Source organism: Pogona vitticeps, chromosome 1 (genome assembly GCF_051106095.1).
Source record: "Pogona vitticeps strain Pit_001003342236 chromosome 1, PviZW2.1, whole genome shotgun sequence".
In the NCBI taxonomy this organism is placed as follows: Eukaryota; Metazoa; Chordata; class Lepidosauria; order Squamata; family Agamidae; genus Pogona; species Pogona vitticeps.
Genome location: NC_135783.1, coordinates 216,232,705 through 216,248,743, shown reverse-complemented (window position 1 = coordinate 216,248,743; position 16,039 = coordinate 216,232,705). Strand labels below are relative to the sequence as shown.

The window sequence follows — 16,039 nt, the reverse complement described above, 5'->3', positions numbered from 1 at the left end:
CACTGGGAGTATGTTTACAAAGGCCCCAGGACCTCAGCGCTCAGCCATCTCCCCAGCCCCATTAATTGGGGGAGGGAGGGGAACAAGAAAACATATGGTGGAAAAACATTGCTCCCATGAACCCATGACAGGAGAACCAATCACCTCATAGCTCCAATACTGGAGGAGACAGAGGCAGCAGAGAGGGGCAGTGCCAGCTTTTGGAGGGATTGCAAGTGGAGGGGTTGGGATTGTCACCATTGCCCTCCTTGTTATGGGCCTCACAGAACTGGCCAACACAGAGAATCCCACCAGGGTTAAAAAGATTCATGATCCACTCAGTGAAGCTTGGACTTGAACTCAGACCAGAGAGAATTGCAAGGACCTGTCCCAAAGGCAACTGAGAGTGTTTGTACCCCACCATTACAAGCCCTGTTTGTAGATTCGACAATAGAGGAAGGAACTCCTGTGAACATGGCTGCAGCTGGTGGGGCTCACAGAAGGCTACTTTACTCTAATAGTCGAGCCAGCACTGCAAGCTGAATAGAATGGTGTGAGTCAGAGGCATTGCTTTTCTACATACTACGTGCTGGTGGGAGGACAAATAATGGGAAGGGGGTAGAGCTGTTGCTACCATGCTCTGCTTATGAGCTTCCTCAAAGTGCCTAGCTAGCCACAGTGGGAAACAGAACACTAGACAAGACTTCTTCTTCTTCTTCTTCTTCTTCTTCTTCTTCTTCTTCTTCTTCTTCTTCTTCTTCTTCTTCTTCTTCTTCTTCTTCTTCTTCTTCTTCTTCTTCTTCTTCTTCTTCTTCTTCTTCTTCTTCCTCCTCCTCCTCCTCCTCCTCCTCCTCCTCCTCCTCCTCCTCCTCCTCCTCCTCCTCCTCCTCCTCCTCCTCCTCCTCCTCCTCTTCTTCTTCTATGTTCCTATCATGTGGTAACATATGTGTGTTAAAACCATAAAACCAAGTCAAACATATTTCACAATTATATTGCTACTCTCTCTGTTAACCGATAATCTATTTACTTGTTTTTCCAACATGCTTATCCCCTGCATACAGGATCGCCTCCCATCTCCAAACTCTGTTTCTTTCTTGTAAAGAACCCAACTTTTGTAAAGACACCCACTTATTCTCATCTGAATCTTGTGTGCTTTAAAAAAAACCCAAAGAGGTACAAGAATTCAGCTGTGTCCTTGAAAGAAAAGGTCTGAGGAGTCAGGGGTAGCTCAACTGGAATTTTTCTCTGAAACAGGGAGGGAAGTGGAATTCTTCTGAAGTACTACATTCAATTGACATGTAGATGGTTCACGCAAAAGCCCTTAGAAATATCAAGCACACCTATTGGAGAGGAGTCCAACAAAACCAAGTGGGGGTTTAATGGGATAAAATGCCTAGGAACTACTCTAGCCCTGTTTTAATGCATCAACAGCTTTCTGCTTCTAATTTGATGAAAGAAACAATATAACTTGTTGACATTAGCAAAATGCTTGCCGCAATGAGGTCTCTCTTTCTTCCATTAAAGTCTGCTGAGCAACCTCCTCAGTCTCTAGTTTTCTCTTCACAACAATGCTGTGAAGTATGTTAGCTTCAGAGACTGTGATAGGGAGAGGAATCTGAACCTGAGTCCACCCTCTTCATCTGTGTCTGGCCCATTTGCTTACAATTTGGGCAAGCCCAAGACTTTCTACTACCTCAGATGGCGAATTGGACAGGGCCTCTTGCTTGGGACTGCATGTTCGTAACTGAACTTGAATGGCAACTGATTTCTCTCTCTCTCCCCCCCCCCCCTTCAGATAGTGTTCTTCACTGCAAAACTTGGGAAGTTGCTTTTTCAGACTGCCACTTCCAGGATCCACAGCTGAGAGTCCTGGGATCTGTAGTCCGAGAGGTAGCTTTTCCAAGGTCCTATACTACTGCAACCGAAGGCAATAGGACAGGTGAGGACCTATAGGGAAAGTAGGGAAGCTGTGTTGTTCTACATCTGAGCTGCATATTGTTCATATTTGATGGTGAAACTTCATTTATCCCTTCTTGCAAGGAAAATCACACATATTTTTGGCACATTTTCCTAATATGCATATTTATTTTGGCCCTTTACCAAATTTATGCCTTCCCCTTATCATTTAAAGCATATTTATAAATATTTTTTCAGCTGTACCCATTTTAACTGTTCACATTTCCTAATGGGCACACTGTCTGAGGCATGCTTCCTATCTCTGAAATGTCCCACATCAGTCTGGCAAATGTGCAAATTCTCAGGACAAGAAGCATTCCCCCCTGCTGCACCCGCAACAGATCTCAGAACATGCAAAACTCCTGGCTTTTGTTAAAACTGTTGAATTTATCAAAGTCCTTCTTCATCTCCAAGAGCCAGCAGGCCATCGCCACTCAGAATCTCACCTGAGACAGCTGCCTCACTTGCTCAGTATTAAGTGTGTCCCTGCTTTCACTGGAGTAGTTATGAATTTCTTTGCCATGTTGCCAACTTCTTCTCAAGCTTCTCATATCCTGATCAATCTGGAACACAAGGGGTGTGTGGGATCAACATCCTATGGACTATTGAGCCCGCCTCCTGTCAAGGAAGCAGTGGGGAATTAAACTCCCAACCTCTGGCTCTGTAGCCAAGTACCTAAACCACAGAGCTATCCGGGGATGTAGCACTCTGAAACTCTCCGGGCCCAGCTTCCTGTCCCCAGGTCCCAGGCCATGTGTGCTGTAAATGATGCAGACAGACAACGTGCATGAGCAGGTTTTCTCATTAACCTCTGAGCATGAAATCCTGGGGAGGAGGGGGGGCTCGGGAAGCAAGATGAGAAAACTCTGCTTTCAGTTGGAATGTTTGCATACACCCACGGTGCAGCTGGACTGATCCAACTGGCCACATCTGAGCTGCAGCACAAAGTCACCCTGGACAGCATCTGTTCCAGACTAATTGGCTTGTGTGTCCGGGGGTGGTGGTGGTGGGGAGTCAACATGCAAAAGAAATGTCACACATTTACAGAAAGGACACCTTAATAACAGATAATTCCATTCCACTTGCAACAAATCCAGACCATATCATCTTAATAAACACAGAACATCAACACCTAGGTAAAACCACCTGCTATTTTAAATTTCCAGCACTGTCACTGCCTGCTCAGTAAGAAGCCTAATGCGACTGAATCCTTATTCACAATAAGATGCTTGATTTAACCATTTATATGGGGAGCTTTGGGGTGGGGTAGGGTTTGGGGGAACCAGACATGTGCCTTTAAAAGGAATAGCTGAAACATAAATGCACACTATTCCGGGCACTGTAGGCCTCCCAGTCCATTAGTTAAGATCATCAAATCATTATGTTAAATAACCATACTTCACTTCTGCAGACATAATGTAAGCCAATATGCATTTTATGTAAAATAGAACGCCAACGTTATTTTTTCACGAGTCTTTAAAGAATCATTATTTTTGAAGGGCAGCTTCTATCAAAAGATTGATATGTGGTAGCTCATGTTGTCTCATAATAATAACCAATCAGTAAACATTTGAAAATGTTATTTTAATGCAACATTGCCAAGATACATATTTTATATCTAATTACAAAGAGGCTTTGCTTTGGAAACCAAATTGCATTCCAATTAGTAGCAATCAGACGTACAGTAATCATATAAAATCTTGTTGGGATGCCTATTTTTACAGTGTCCTCCCCCGTCATACAGAATACCACAGAATATTGCAGTAAATGTTCTCATAATGCTCATGATGGTTTCGTCAGAAATGACCTATGCCCTGAGGAGATTAATACAGGCTCTGTACCAGTTGTGGCATATGTCACAACTGAAAGGTGGGGTTGACCAACTCATGTTCCACAGCTGGCTGGGTAATGGGGGAGAGCAGGTGGGGTGCTCCCAATGTGAAGGACAAGTAAAGTCAAGGAAAAAGAATTAAGTCAGATTGCTGTTGTCCCTGGGACAGAAAGAGCGTGATTCTTGCAAAAAGAACTTTCCTGCAGCAATGGGTTCCTTCTGTTCTGTCAGAGATAGCTCTTTTTGTTTCCCCGGGGGGTTGGGTTGGGGGGAAGCTTTGGGTCCCACACATTGTATTGAACAGGCTGATGCTCAAAATGTTTCAGACTGATATTTATGGGGGTGGGTGGGAGAGAGAAATTGTGAAAGTTTATCTCATTTGATTCTCTCTTCTTATTTATTTATTTATTTATTTATTTATTTATTTATTTATTTATTTATTTATTTAATTAATTAATTAATTAATTAATTAATTAATTAATTAATTAATTAATTAATTAATTAATTAATTATTTAATTATTTAATTATTTAATTTGTTAAATTTATACCCCGCCCATCTAGACCGAAGTCTACTCTGGGAGGATAACAATAACAGATAGAATAAAAACAATAAAATAAAATAAGAAACAACAGTAGTAATATAGTTCAAGATGGGGCAAAAATATTCAAGTGATGATGGGAGAGAAAGCCTGCCTAAAGAGCCAGGTCTTAAGTTTGCTCTTAAATTCTCAGAATTTCCCCAAAATCGTTGCACGTGCTGGAATAGTATAACAATTAGAGCAGTGGTTCCCAGCCTTGGGTATCCAGATGTTCTTCGATTAAAACTCCCAGAAACCTTCACCACTAAAAGCAAAGCAAAGCATGCTGCTTATATACCGCCCCATAGCTCTACAAGCACTCTCCGGGCGGTTTACAATTTTTAATTATACAGGCTACACATTGCCCCCCCAGCAAGCTGGGTACTCATTTTACCAACCTCAGAAGGACAGAAGGCTGAGTCAACCTTGAGCCAGCTACCTGGGATTGAGTCCCGGGTTGTGAGCACAGTTTTGGCTGCAGTACAGCGGTTTAACCACTGCGCCACTAAGCTGTGCTGGCCAGGATTTCTGGGAGTTGCAGTCCAAGAACATCTGGGGACTCAAGGCTGGGAACCACTGGATTGTGTTTCTTTTGGCCATGGGAGAGTCAGGCTGAAGCACTCACTGAGCTGCAAAATTCACCCGGTGATACTGACCTACCTCACAGGGCTATCGCAGACCTTGGAAGGCTTGCTTAAGAAGGGCATTCATTCCTGCTGCTAATTATAATGTTTTTAAAAAGCCGTTACTCATTACAGTTATATTTACCCCAGTTGCTTTTTCTTACCTTTAAAAACCCATCTGCCATATCGCTGATGGCACAACCAGTGTTCAACTTGGTTGCATGATGCAAATCCTGGGGAAGGAGGAAGACTGGTTGCATGACTCACCATTGCTTGCACATTTTCCTCTAGCAGGATCCTAGGTTAGAATTTAGAAAGAAGGGGCATGAAATTTGGGGGGGGGGGGGAATGCATTCAAAAAGCATACAAAAATGCCTTCAAATAACCTTTTAAAATAAGAAATTTTAAAAATATTTGTGAAGATTCTTCGTCATCCAGGTGAGGTTATCTGGAAGTTGACTCATGGCAACTGGGCTTCTTTCTTATTAGGTTGAAATGTTTGCGCTACTCATCCAAGTAGCTTCTTTTGTTCATTACACACACTCTCTCACAGACACACACACAGACACACACACAGACACAGACACACAAACACACACACACAGATGTTCCCACTTTGTTACTTCAGGAATGTAGCTTTTCTCATTCTGTGGTAACTACAGGCTCTTTCAGAAGAGGTATTTTTTCCAGCTTGTTTCACCTCCTTTTTTGCCACCTGGTGATGGAGATAATAGGATTTAATGAGACTCATATCCTCTTAACAGTCCGATGCTTCAGCAGTGTTACCGCCATGACTGCTTGGGGCCTGGGGCTCTCCATAGACTGTGCCTCCACCTTTACAAGGAGCTAGCATTGTATTTGCAACTGCCAATGTCCAGCAAAATTCTTCTGTATACTTTCTTGACTGTTGCTTTCTTGTTCCTATGATGCCTTCATGACAAAATGCCTTAAAGTACAAAATACACTCCTTAAGGTTTTAAAAAAAACAATTACAGAGCAAGACTGATACCTGGAAACATGCTAATACAAGACAATCCCTGCCCTCCCGGGCATCATTTCACCCTCATTCCCTCACACTCCCAATCGTAACAAAATAATGCAAAAATAGAAAGTGATTATATGATACAGATGGATACACGCATAAACATTTCAAAATGCAATGGCTAGTCCAAAAGGGACACAGCATCTTCTTCCACCTTGCCTAAATGTGAAATGGCTGCCACAGATTCCAGTGACCTCCCTCTAAGCATTCGCCAGGGTCTCTGTAGTCTCTGTAGAACCCCGAAGGGTTCTCTAGGGCTTCACTCGGGTGGTTCAGCAGCCAGTCTCCTTGTCCTATAGCTCTGCCTTGCTATTTTCTTTTACTTCAAAATCATCTGCAACAATTTTAATGGCTCAACTGTCAAAACAAACCTGTGTGATCTGTTGGGAGAGCCTGCCTGTCTTGGGGCTGATTGGACATAGGCCCACCCTGCCATTGGCCAAACAAACAAACAAAAAACTACAGATATACCTGACTTGATCCATTTTACAACTTTTCTCTGAAGAAGGTACCCTTCCCTAGGGCAACAGTTATCTGTGAAAACTCACACTGAATTAATCTCTTCTTTTTAGAGGGGCCATTCTGCCCCCACCCTTGTATTATACTGACTGAAACAAACTAGCACAGCTACCTCCTTGAAAATCAATCAATCAATCAATCAATCAATCAGTCATGGGCCAAATGGACCGACAGGTCAGAACTAGTCCTTTTACTTGGAAAACTGAAGTACTCAACTGAGAAAACAAGCTCTGGAGGCAATGGTTTGTAATGTGTTAGAGCTTTGTTGGAAACTGCCCTTTTGACCTTGAATGCCATAGAAATAGCCAGTATTATGGTCAAGTTCAGTTGTTAGGGTTGGCTTTTGTAAGAGGAATGGGGAGAAAGCATCCTGTCCTTCATCCCAGGTAGAAAAATATTTGGAGCTGGAAAAGATTGGTTATTCTCCGTGGTGTCTGCTCAGGCTTCAGTCCCTTAAGTGCCCCTCAGATTTGCTCTAGAGGATTTAGCAATGTCCCCTAACAGATCGGGGTGGGTGAGAGGTTAAATTTGAAAGCGGTGCTAGATACACTGAGAATGGGTTGTGTTTCTAGGGAAGAATTAATTGAAGCACTACCCACTGTTTCTGGCCCAGAGAAACAGAGACCAGAGGCTAAGAGGGCTGTTCGAAATCCTTTATTTAAACAAACCTTCGACATTTTCTTTAAATGCAACCAAACATAAATGGGGGAGGGAGAATTTAAACCTAGGTCTTCCCAGTCATAGTTCAGTCTTGAAGGACCTTCCAATCCATCCCAGTCTGAAAGTCTGCCAAATATACCATGATAGGATTTTTGTAGCCAGAACAGATTTCAAAACAATGCTTTTTACCTGACATATTCCCAGAGGGGAGCATTATAAAATAAAATAAAATGGTTAATAATAATCCTCACTCCTATCTAGATGTTGAGTCATGCCAACTGGACTTCTTTCTTGTTAGGTTGAAACGTTTCACTACTCGTCCAAGTAGCTTCTTCAGTCTGATAAGAAAGAAGTCCAGTTGTCATGACTCAACTTCCAGATAACCTCACCTGGATGACTGAGATTCTTCACAAATATAATCCTTACTGTTGTTTATTGAAGAAGAGACCACAGAAAACTCAAATATATAAAAGTAACTGGAAGAAAGCATTCAATTAAAATTGGTGTTTGTGTGAAGGCATGATGTAATGGTGTAAGCGCCTCATTCGCCACAGAGATGTATGCGAGATGATCTACCAATGACAAGCTCATGTTAGGGCAAATGTATCAGCCAGGCCAATGGGGAAGGGGAAAGAAACCCATAATCTCTATTAATAAGTGCAAAGGAAGTGGCACTGAAAGCAGGGGGAGGGAGTTGTGGAAGAGGTCATGGCACAGAATCTGTTGCTTTGTGGACGATGTGTAGAAATCTGCCTGGAACATTCTTTTGGATGTTGCAACGAGAGGGGCTTTAACCCTGGCATATTACGTTATTAGAAAGATAATAATCACTGCATTTTTAAAAATATGCAGACTAACATTGAAGGAATCCTTTATAATCTTTCTGTCAGTGCAGCATGAGTAGACTCCTTTAGACTCCTGAATTACTTGCTTGGTTTGGAATAGCTTCTTAAGTACCGCTCCCCCATAATGTTAGGTAAAGGTAAAGGTTCCCCTTGACAATTTTTGTCCAGTCGTGTCCGACTCTAGGGGGCGGCGCTCATCCCGCTCTTCAAGCCATAGAGCCAGCGTTTGTCTGAAGACAATCTTTGCAGATAAACACATAAATAAATGGTTGTTGTGGGTTTTTCAGGCTCTTTGGCCATGTTCTGAAGGTTGTTCTTCCTAACGTTTTGCCAGTCTCTATGGCCGGCACCTTCAGAGGTCAGCACTCTGCTCTGGTGTAGTTTGCTTGGGAGTGGAGTATTTGTGGCTGTGAGATGGGCTTTTGTCACAACAATACACCCACAACAAGACACACTAATCACCCATCTACAGAAAAAGACAAAAGCCTATCTCACAGCCATAAATACTGCACCCCCAAAGCCAACTACACCAGAGCACAGAGTGCTGTCCTCTGAAGATGCCAGCCACAGAGACTGGCGAAACGTTAGGAAGAACAACCTTCAGAACACGGCCAAAGAGCCTGAAAAACCCACAACAACCATTAGATCCCGGCCGTGAAAGTCTTCGTGAATACAAATAAATAAATGATTTTGATTTCTACAATATGAATCCTTCTTAACCATGATTATGTTATACCTGAATATTTCCCTGTGTAGATCAGGAAGCAGGACTGGACATGGTTCCCATCTATCCCCTGCATGCATATCCCATTATCTCTCACCAGTATCAATGGCGTTGGATACAAACTATCTGTAGAGAGGCTCAAGGTATACCTTAGGATATTCTCCAGTATGCCTGTGGCAAAATGTGGGGCTCCCTGTCATGTGTCCAGAATCTGTTTTCAAACACTTTGTGGGAACATACATATTCTCACAAGTAGGGAAGAATGCATACAGAGGATGGGCACCGTCACGACCACCTCTAACACTTTTGTTCTGTGTTCCTATATATAAAGTCTGTAGAAGGGCTGAGTGAAAATTTGCTCCCTGCCCTGCATTTTCAAATCTGTTTGTCAGAGGGCAAAATGGGGGTTGGGGGATTTTGCTGAACATTTTCTGGGGTACAGAAAGAATACTGTAGTATTTCTCAGACATTTGTCCTCTTGCCTCTGCTAATATGGAATGAAATTATGTTGTTAGTTCATATAGGTGGCTGAGAGGAAGCAATGCACAAAGCGAAGAGGACTGGAAATGGCAGGGCGCAGGTGGTTTGATTTCTTCAGCAAGATTAATATCATATGACCCCCGGTCTCTGAATGTGTGTAGGACTAAGAGGATGGCAGCGACTTGGGGGATGAAGGGAAGCCCTACCCTTCATGTCTTCACACCAAATCATGCAGACCTTCGCATGTTCTTGCCAAAGGTGCACATGGGTTTTGAAGTGCATTCACCAGACTGCCCTTGCAACATCTCCATGTTTGGTAGCCCTGATAAGAAAGGACTAACCATTAGGGTACGGGAATGTTAGGGGCGGGACTCATATGTTTGCCTCCATCTGTACCACTCTTTGACAACAACAGACTTTCAGATGTACTGCCAGAAGAGGACTATAAGGACCATTAAAACTGGATTCACAGGCACGCCTGAACTTCTCTACCAAAGGCAATGTTCAAGAGGCATGGAGACAAACCTTTTTGTGAAGGAAGGACTGGAATTCATTATCAGAATTATGCTGCATTGTCCCTATGGGTGAATCTTGACAAGAAAGCTTGTGGAGCAAGCCCTTAGTAAAAGTCATGACTAACAGAACTGCCATATGGAGTGATACCAAGAATGTGTACAGGTTTTTATACTGAAACAAAAAAGGAAAGCATGTCCATTCCTTTTGTGATTGCCAAACTCATAGTTTCAAAACATCATCACAAATTGTTTCACCCATATAGACTGGAAGATTTGAAGGGGAAATCACTACGTGTTTGGTTGTACACATACAGGGTTATCCATAAGCCTGGAAACCCTGATTAGGCAGTACTTCCACTAGTGCAGAGGAGCCTATTTGGATTCAAATTATGGTTTTTATCCTCAGACTGTTTCTTCCATATGTGAAGGTTTGGGAATGGAGACAGTGATATTAACATGACTAATAGAACTGGGGACAAAGCATAAGGCCTTGCATACCATTCCCCATATTCACTATGTACATGGAGGCTAATTTTTTAAAGGGGGGAGGGCTAACTTGTTTCACAAATTCTGCCATGAAATAGCCTTGGTTTGAGGGGTTAAAATCAAATGCTTCATAAACACTCAACTAAACTCTACAGACAGATGTTTCTGCTTGTATAACAGAAGTGGGCAACTTGTGTAGATATTTGTGCACTGCAGTTCAGTGGTACAGCTAAGTGACAGACTATAGCAGGGCAAAACTATGGCATGCGAACCCTCTCTATGGGTACACAAACCATAAGTCGCCATAGAGAAATACTTACCCGTCCTCTGATCCTGGATTTCTGCACTCCCCTCTGCTGGTGCAGTGGTCTAGCAGAGGGGTGCAATGGCGACCATTACCAGTCGGGTTTTAATTGCAGTATTGTCACTTTGAAATAAATAAGTTGATTTTGTGTTGCAGTTTGGGCACTTGGGCTCAAAAAAAGGTTCACCATCACTGCACTAGGCACTCAGAGGCAGCCATTGCCCCCAAGCAGCAGATTTTGCAGTACCAATGTATTTTTGCCATCTATCCATGGCATGGATCCACATGAATTTTAATGTACGCTCATCTCCAAATCATTGCCCATCTCCATTCCCTCGGTTGTGGCACTGGCGTGAGAGATTGGACTGGAAGCTTCTTTGAAGTGGCATATTTTCTCCCCACTTGTACTCTGCAAGGAGCTGTCCATGGAGCACTCATGATGTTGATGATGAAGATGAGCCTTGCCCGGTCTCAGAGAATGAGCTACTGTGCCAGGAAATGGCTGGGCTGCCCTGAATCTCAAGGCCAGGCAAGCAAATGTGAGGAGCAGTGGTGGAAGGGAAGGAGCGAGTCTCGTTTATTGTCACGGGGTGGCCATAGTGTTTGGGTACCCAACTCCAACCCTCCCCAAATCGTACAAGGGCTCACTGGCTTCCTGTGTCTGTCCAACACGACACATAATATACTTGCTTGGGAGCTCAGGCAGGGAACCCACAATGCCTAGCTCACTCCCTCACACATGCATGGAGAAATATGTTCCCAGTTCCTGTGACATCACAAGGCCCCACACCATGACTTCACAAAGACCCATCCCAGGCATTGGGCCCCAGATATAATGAGGGAATTGGGAAGATAATCGCGTGACAACCCCTGACAAACAAGACAGCACTTCAAAACCATTCTGAAAAATTCTTTTATTGGTTCTGGAAAGGAAGCTAAACAGTTATCCTCGCAGAGACAACGGCCTGGTTCAGCTCCAGCAGGATGCCTGCCTTCTGGTCCCTCGCATCCCCTTGGGGAAGAGGATGCTTGGGGGCCTAAGAAAGAGAGAGAGGGGGGGGAAACTAAGGGGCGAGCTTGTCTACTGTGTCAACTGGCTTCAACCCAGGTCAATCCACCAAACAATGTTCTGGCCACTTCATCCTGAAGTTCCGTCTGCCAACATCCACTGGCTTCCACCAGGAATATCCACCCGTTCATCTCTTCCACTCCGCTTCTGAAGCCAGCCTCCGTCAGCTCCTGAATGCTTGGGTCACACACACGCCCCAGCAACATCCCCATGGAATGCCAGCCAACCCATTCACACACACACACACACACACACACACACACACACACACACACACACACACACACACACACACACACACACACACACACACACACACACACACACACACACACACACGCCACCCCCCAACACACACACACCCCTTCACTCCACCAGCCATTCACATACACATGCCCAGGCTTCCATCCACCGATATCCACCAACCTTCCGCCAGCTGGTTTCAGGAGGCTAATGTCCCCCGGCTTTATCCGCCAACTTTTGCTGGCCTCCGCCTTGCAGCCTCAGCCAGCTTCTGCAGGGAGATTCCACCAGCTTCTGTTTGCCAACATCCACTGAATTCCCCCTGGTCTATTGCCGACATCAGCCAGCTTCAAGCCACGGGTCTCCACCAGCCTCGAGCTGTTAACTCACAAGCCCACTTAGCAAGTTCATCTGCTTTCGCAAGAGAAATTGCCTTGGGCAGGAGGGCTGGGTCCCCTGCAGCCACTGCTACTCTCTCTGCCAGACTGCCCTCTGGCCTCCCTTCTGGTCTCCTTCCCTGCCCAGCAAGTCTCTTTTATCTGCCAGCAGAGAGGTGGGGCCCTGTGAGGTCACAAAGACCCAGGAGAGTGGGGTTGGGTTCCCAAGGCAGCAGCAGCAGCACCCTCAGGATTGGCTGAGTCCTGAATATGATGTCAACAGTCCCTCTGATCATGTCATTCATCCACAAAAGCTTGCATTTTGCATGTTTTTTTAAAATTTGTGGCCTATTAATGTGTCCCCTGTCACTAATCCCTCTGAATGTTGAATCTCCCCATGTTGGCCTTCTGACAGGATTCTAGGCTGGTGCTCCAAAAAGCTATCTTCCAGCATTTGCACCAAAAGGAACTTTCCTAAGCCCTGAGCTAGGGGGAAAAATGAAAGTAATAAATGAATAAGGATGGGCACAGACACACAATGAAGCCTTTGGCCCCCTTTTTTTTGCCTATTTTTGGACATATTTTTCTTGCCCTTGCCATGAAAAAGATATTATAAGGAGGCCATTAAGAAAACAACCTGTTTGAAACACATATGAGTATTTTAACACCATTCCTGCACTATCAAAGATGCAGCTGTGTTTCAGAGACTCTCCCAGCCTTTGGAACTCCCTCCCACTGGGAGGCAGATTTGCCCCACCAGTATTTATTTGTTATTGACACTTTGAAATAAATAAGTTGATTTTGTGTTGCAGTTTGGGCACTTGGGCTCAAAAAGGTTCACCATCACTGGACTATAGTGACAAATCTATAGACCACAAGTCTCACAAGTAATTAAGGTATTTAGTTTCCTAGAGGTATGAATGGCACACAGTTTGATACATTGAAGCCTTCAGGTAAAGTTACACAGCTGTCTTGGTTGAGCGTGCTGTGCCTGCCCTGTTCGAGTGAAATGACAGCCTCCAGGACCTCTAATATGGCTGGTGCCATGGTGCACTCCCAAGACAGGTCTGCCCACACCATTCAGTACCATCTTTAGTTTGGCAGACTTTCCTAAGTAGGACAGGTTTGCAGTTTGAAGCCATAAGATGGGGAGATATTTCAAGGGCAGAATTATGGGGATAGCCCTCCTGCTCATTGGTGAGCTTCCTCCTCCTCCTCCTCTCATGCTGGCCAAGGTTCTATCAGAGCTTCCTTCTTCCCATCCTCCTTGAGAGCACTGGGCAGCTGCTCCACTCAGGCTCTCTGGGGTGTTTGGGGCAAGGGCAGATGGCCTGCCAGCGGGAGGGGTGGCAGGCCATCTGCCCTTGGTCAATAAGGATTTTGCTTAATGACAATTTTGTTCTACAGCGATTTTGCTGGAACGGATTATCGTCGTCAAGCGAGGCACCACTGTACGTATGTGTGTACGTACGTACACGCATGCATGCATGCGTGCATGCGTGCATGCGTGCATGCGTGCATACATACATACATACATACATACATACAAAACCCAGGAGGCAGAATTTCATCTGTAATTCATTCAGAAATTATTTTCTGTCACATTGATTATTCAATCTTTACATGAAAAATACAAATAGGATACACTAATGTTTGCTGTAGTAGCAATAACCAATGGGTTTGGTCCAGATTAAGGAACTTTTAGTGTAGACACGTTGAAATGTGCAAGACCTCAGTTAGTCATGGCCGATCTTAATGATTCTACTTTATGACTATACACTATGTGTATGCAGTTCATCATTATCATAAAAAAGACATTTGGCAATTGATTCTAGGGTAATGTGACAAATGCTATCCTTTATTATCAGAAATGTCTACATATTTATCATGAATTTCTTAGTTCATTATGATCATGAAACACCTATTATAAGAATTTATTGCAAATGACTAAATAAAACAGACTGGAGATACAGAACTAACAATCAGAGAGGATTATATCTGTAAGATACTGAATATCTGAGCCAGTAAGAGGAACAGATTATAGATATATTAATAAGATGGGGAGAGGGAGTTGTAGGAGGAAGGCATACATGTTTGTTTAAAGCTTTTTATCTTACTGCTCCAACATGCTTAAGGCAGTTTTCTTTCAGAATATTAAAATGTGAGAAGCTTTAAATTATATTATTAACTAATGAATAATAAAACAATTGGACTATTGGTCTTCTCTTCTTGCCCACTCTTCAAGCACTGTGAGGATAATGCATACACAACAGGAATGAGGAGTGTCAAACAGCAGTAGCAGCAGCAGCAGCAACAGCAATAACATGCACACACCTTATCTAAAATCTAATCTTCTAAATCGTTAAGGGTGTCCACCAGACACTGGAAACGCCCACATTCCCAGGTAAAGTCAGACCACAGAATGATGAAATGTCTGTTTTCTGAAGTGATTTATGGCTGATTTCTTTCTTTAATATGGATCTCTGGATCGGCTGCCAACTGAGTGCATATTTCATGTAGACTTATGAGAGTTTTCTAATCCCACAATCTGACATGAGACCACTTGCAATATATCCTCACTGGGAAGAAAAGAAGAAGACCAGAATTGTCCAAGGTCAGATCCTAGTGTTGGGGAATAATGTTCTTCCGGACATAGACAAAAGATGTAATTTTTTGCTCAAGGACACAATTCCTAATTTTCTTGCCTAACTGGGGTAAGTGGATATTGCCTCCCACATAAGAAGCGATGCTGCCAGTCAAATATCTGAGGAATTTTTGAATTTCCCCCCAATTTTCCCTAAATCATCTTACTTGCCATCCAGGCATTTTCATTTCATTTGTACCAATTCTTTCTGGATCCTGTTATCATTATGCCTGTTTTACTGAACCTTCACCTAATGACCACAGCCTAATCCTGTGCTCCTCACCTTCAGTGGTGAAAACTGAAAATGTTTGCTGAAAATAAACAACTCAGAAGCGCTGTGTACCTGTGCATTGGTGTATGTATTGTATGTACAAAGAGTACAGTAATTCAGTAATCAACAAACAGGTTTAATTAATTGGGACTATTACTTTAAGATTTTAAGAGTGTGAAAAATTTATATCTTTAGGTTTGGTTTTAAAGAATAATGGTGTCTGATTCCTTTAGTTGTCATTTCTTCACATCCATATCTGGGGAAAAAACTGTTAATGTTAAAAAGATTTGTTTGAAAGGTATGGGACAGGGATCGACTAAATCCTACATCAGGTTATGATGGATAAATAAATTCCTCTGAAAGAAAACAATGGATTTTCTTAGGTCTGTACATTCTTATTGGAGGCAAGGGAAAGAATATGTCAGTGCTGTTGCAGCCGCTTAACTTTTAGAAAACGTACTCGCTCAATTTGGAAAAATGTCCATCCTGACATGTGATTTCCCTTACCTATGTATCTTGTATTTAGAGTGCTTTGTTCTGTAATTGATGGTTTCAAGGGAACTGGAAGCTCAATTTGTCTACTTGATTGCTGAGGCACATCACTCTGATGAAATCCCATTAACTGAGGGGAAATGGATTAATCAGAGGAAATGCACACTCTCATTAATGTCTACTTTGACCCTGAAAGAGGCAGCACAATTAGTCAGGATGTCATAACATTACCATGCAAAGCACATTTTAGCTAAGTCTTTACAATATTCTCTCTGCAAGGCTCCAGGAGCATCATCCAGAGAGAACACAGATGTCACAGTGTTAGCATTCCAATTTTAAGAAGTCTTGAAGCCAAGAGACACAAGGTCATGGATCTTTGTAGCATCTAGTTTTGGATCAC

General features: G+C 43.3%; 1 long non-coding RNA gene across 1 annotated transcript in view; it reads left to right on the top strand.

Moving 5' to 3' along the window:
* Nucleotides 1–16,039, top strand: part of LOC140702696 (uncharacterized) — a 107,286-nt gene that overhangs the window by 65,020 nt on the left and 26,227 nt on the right. The window lies entirely within an intron of this gene.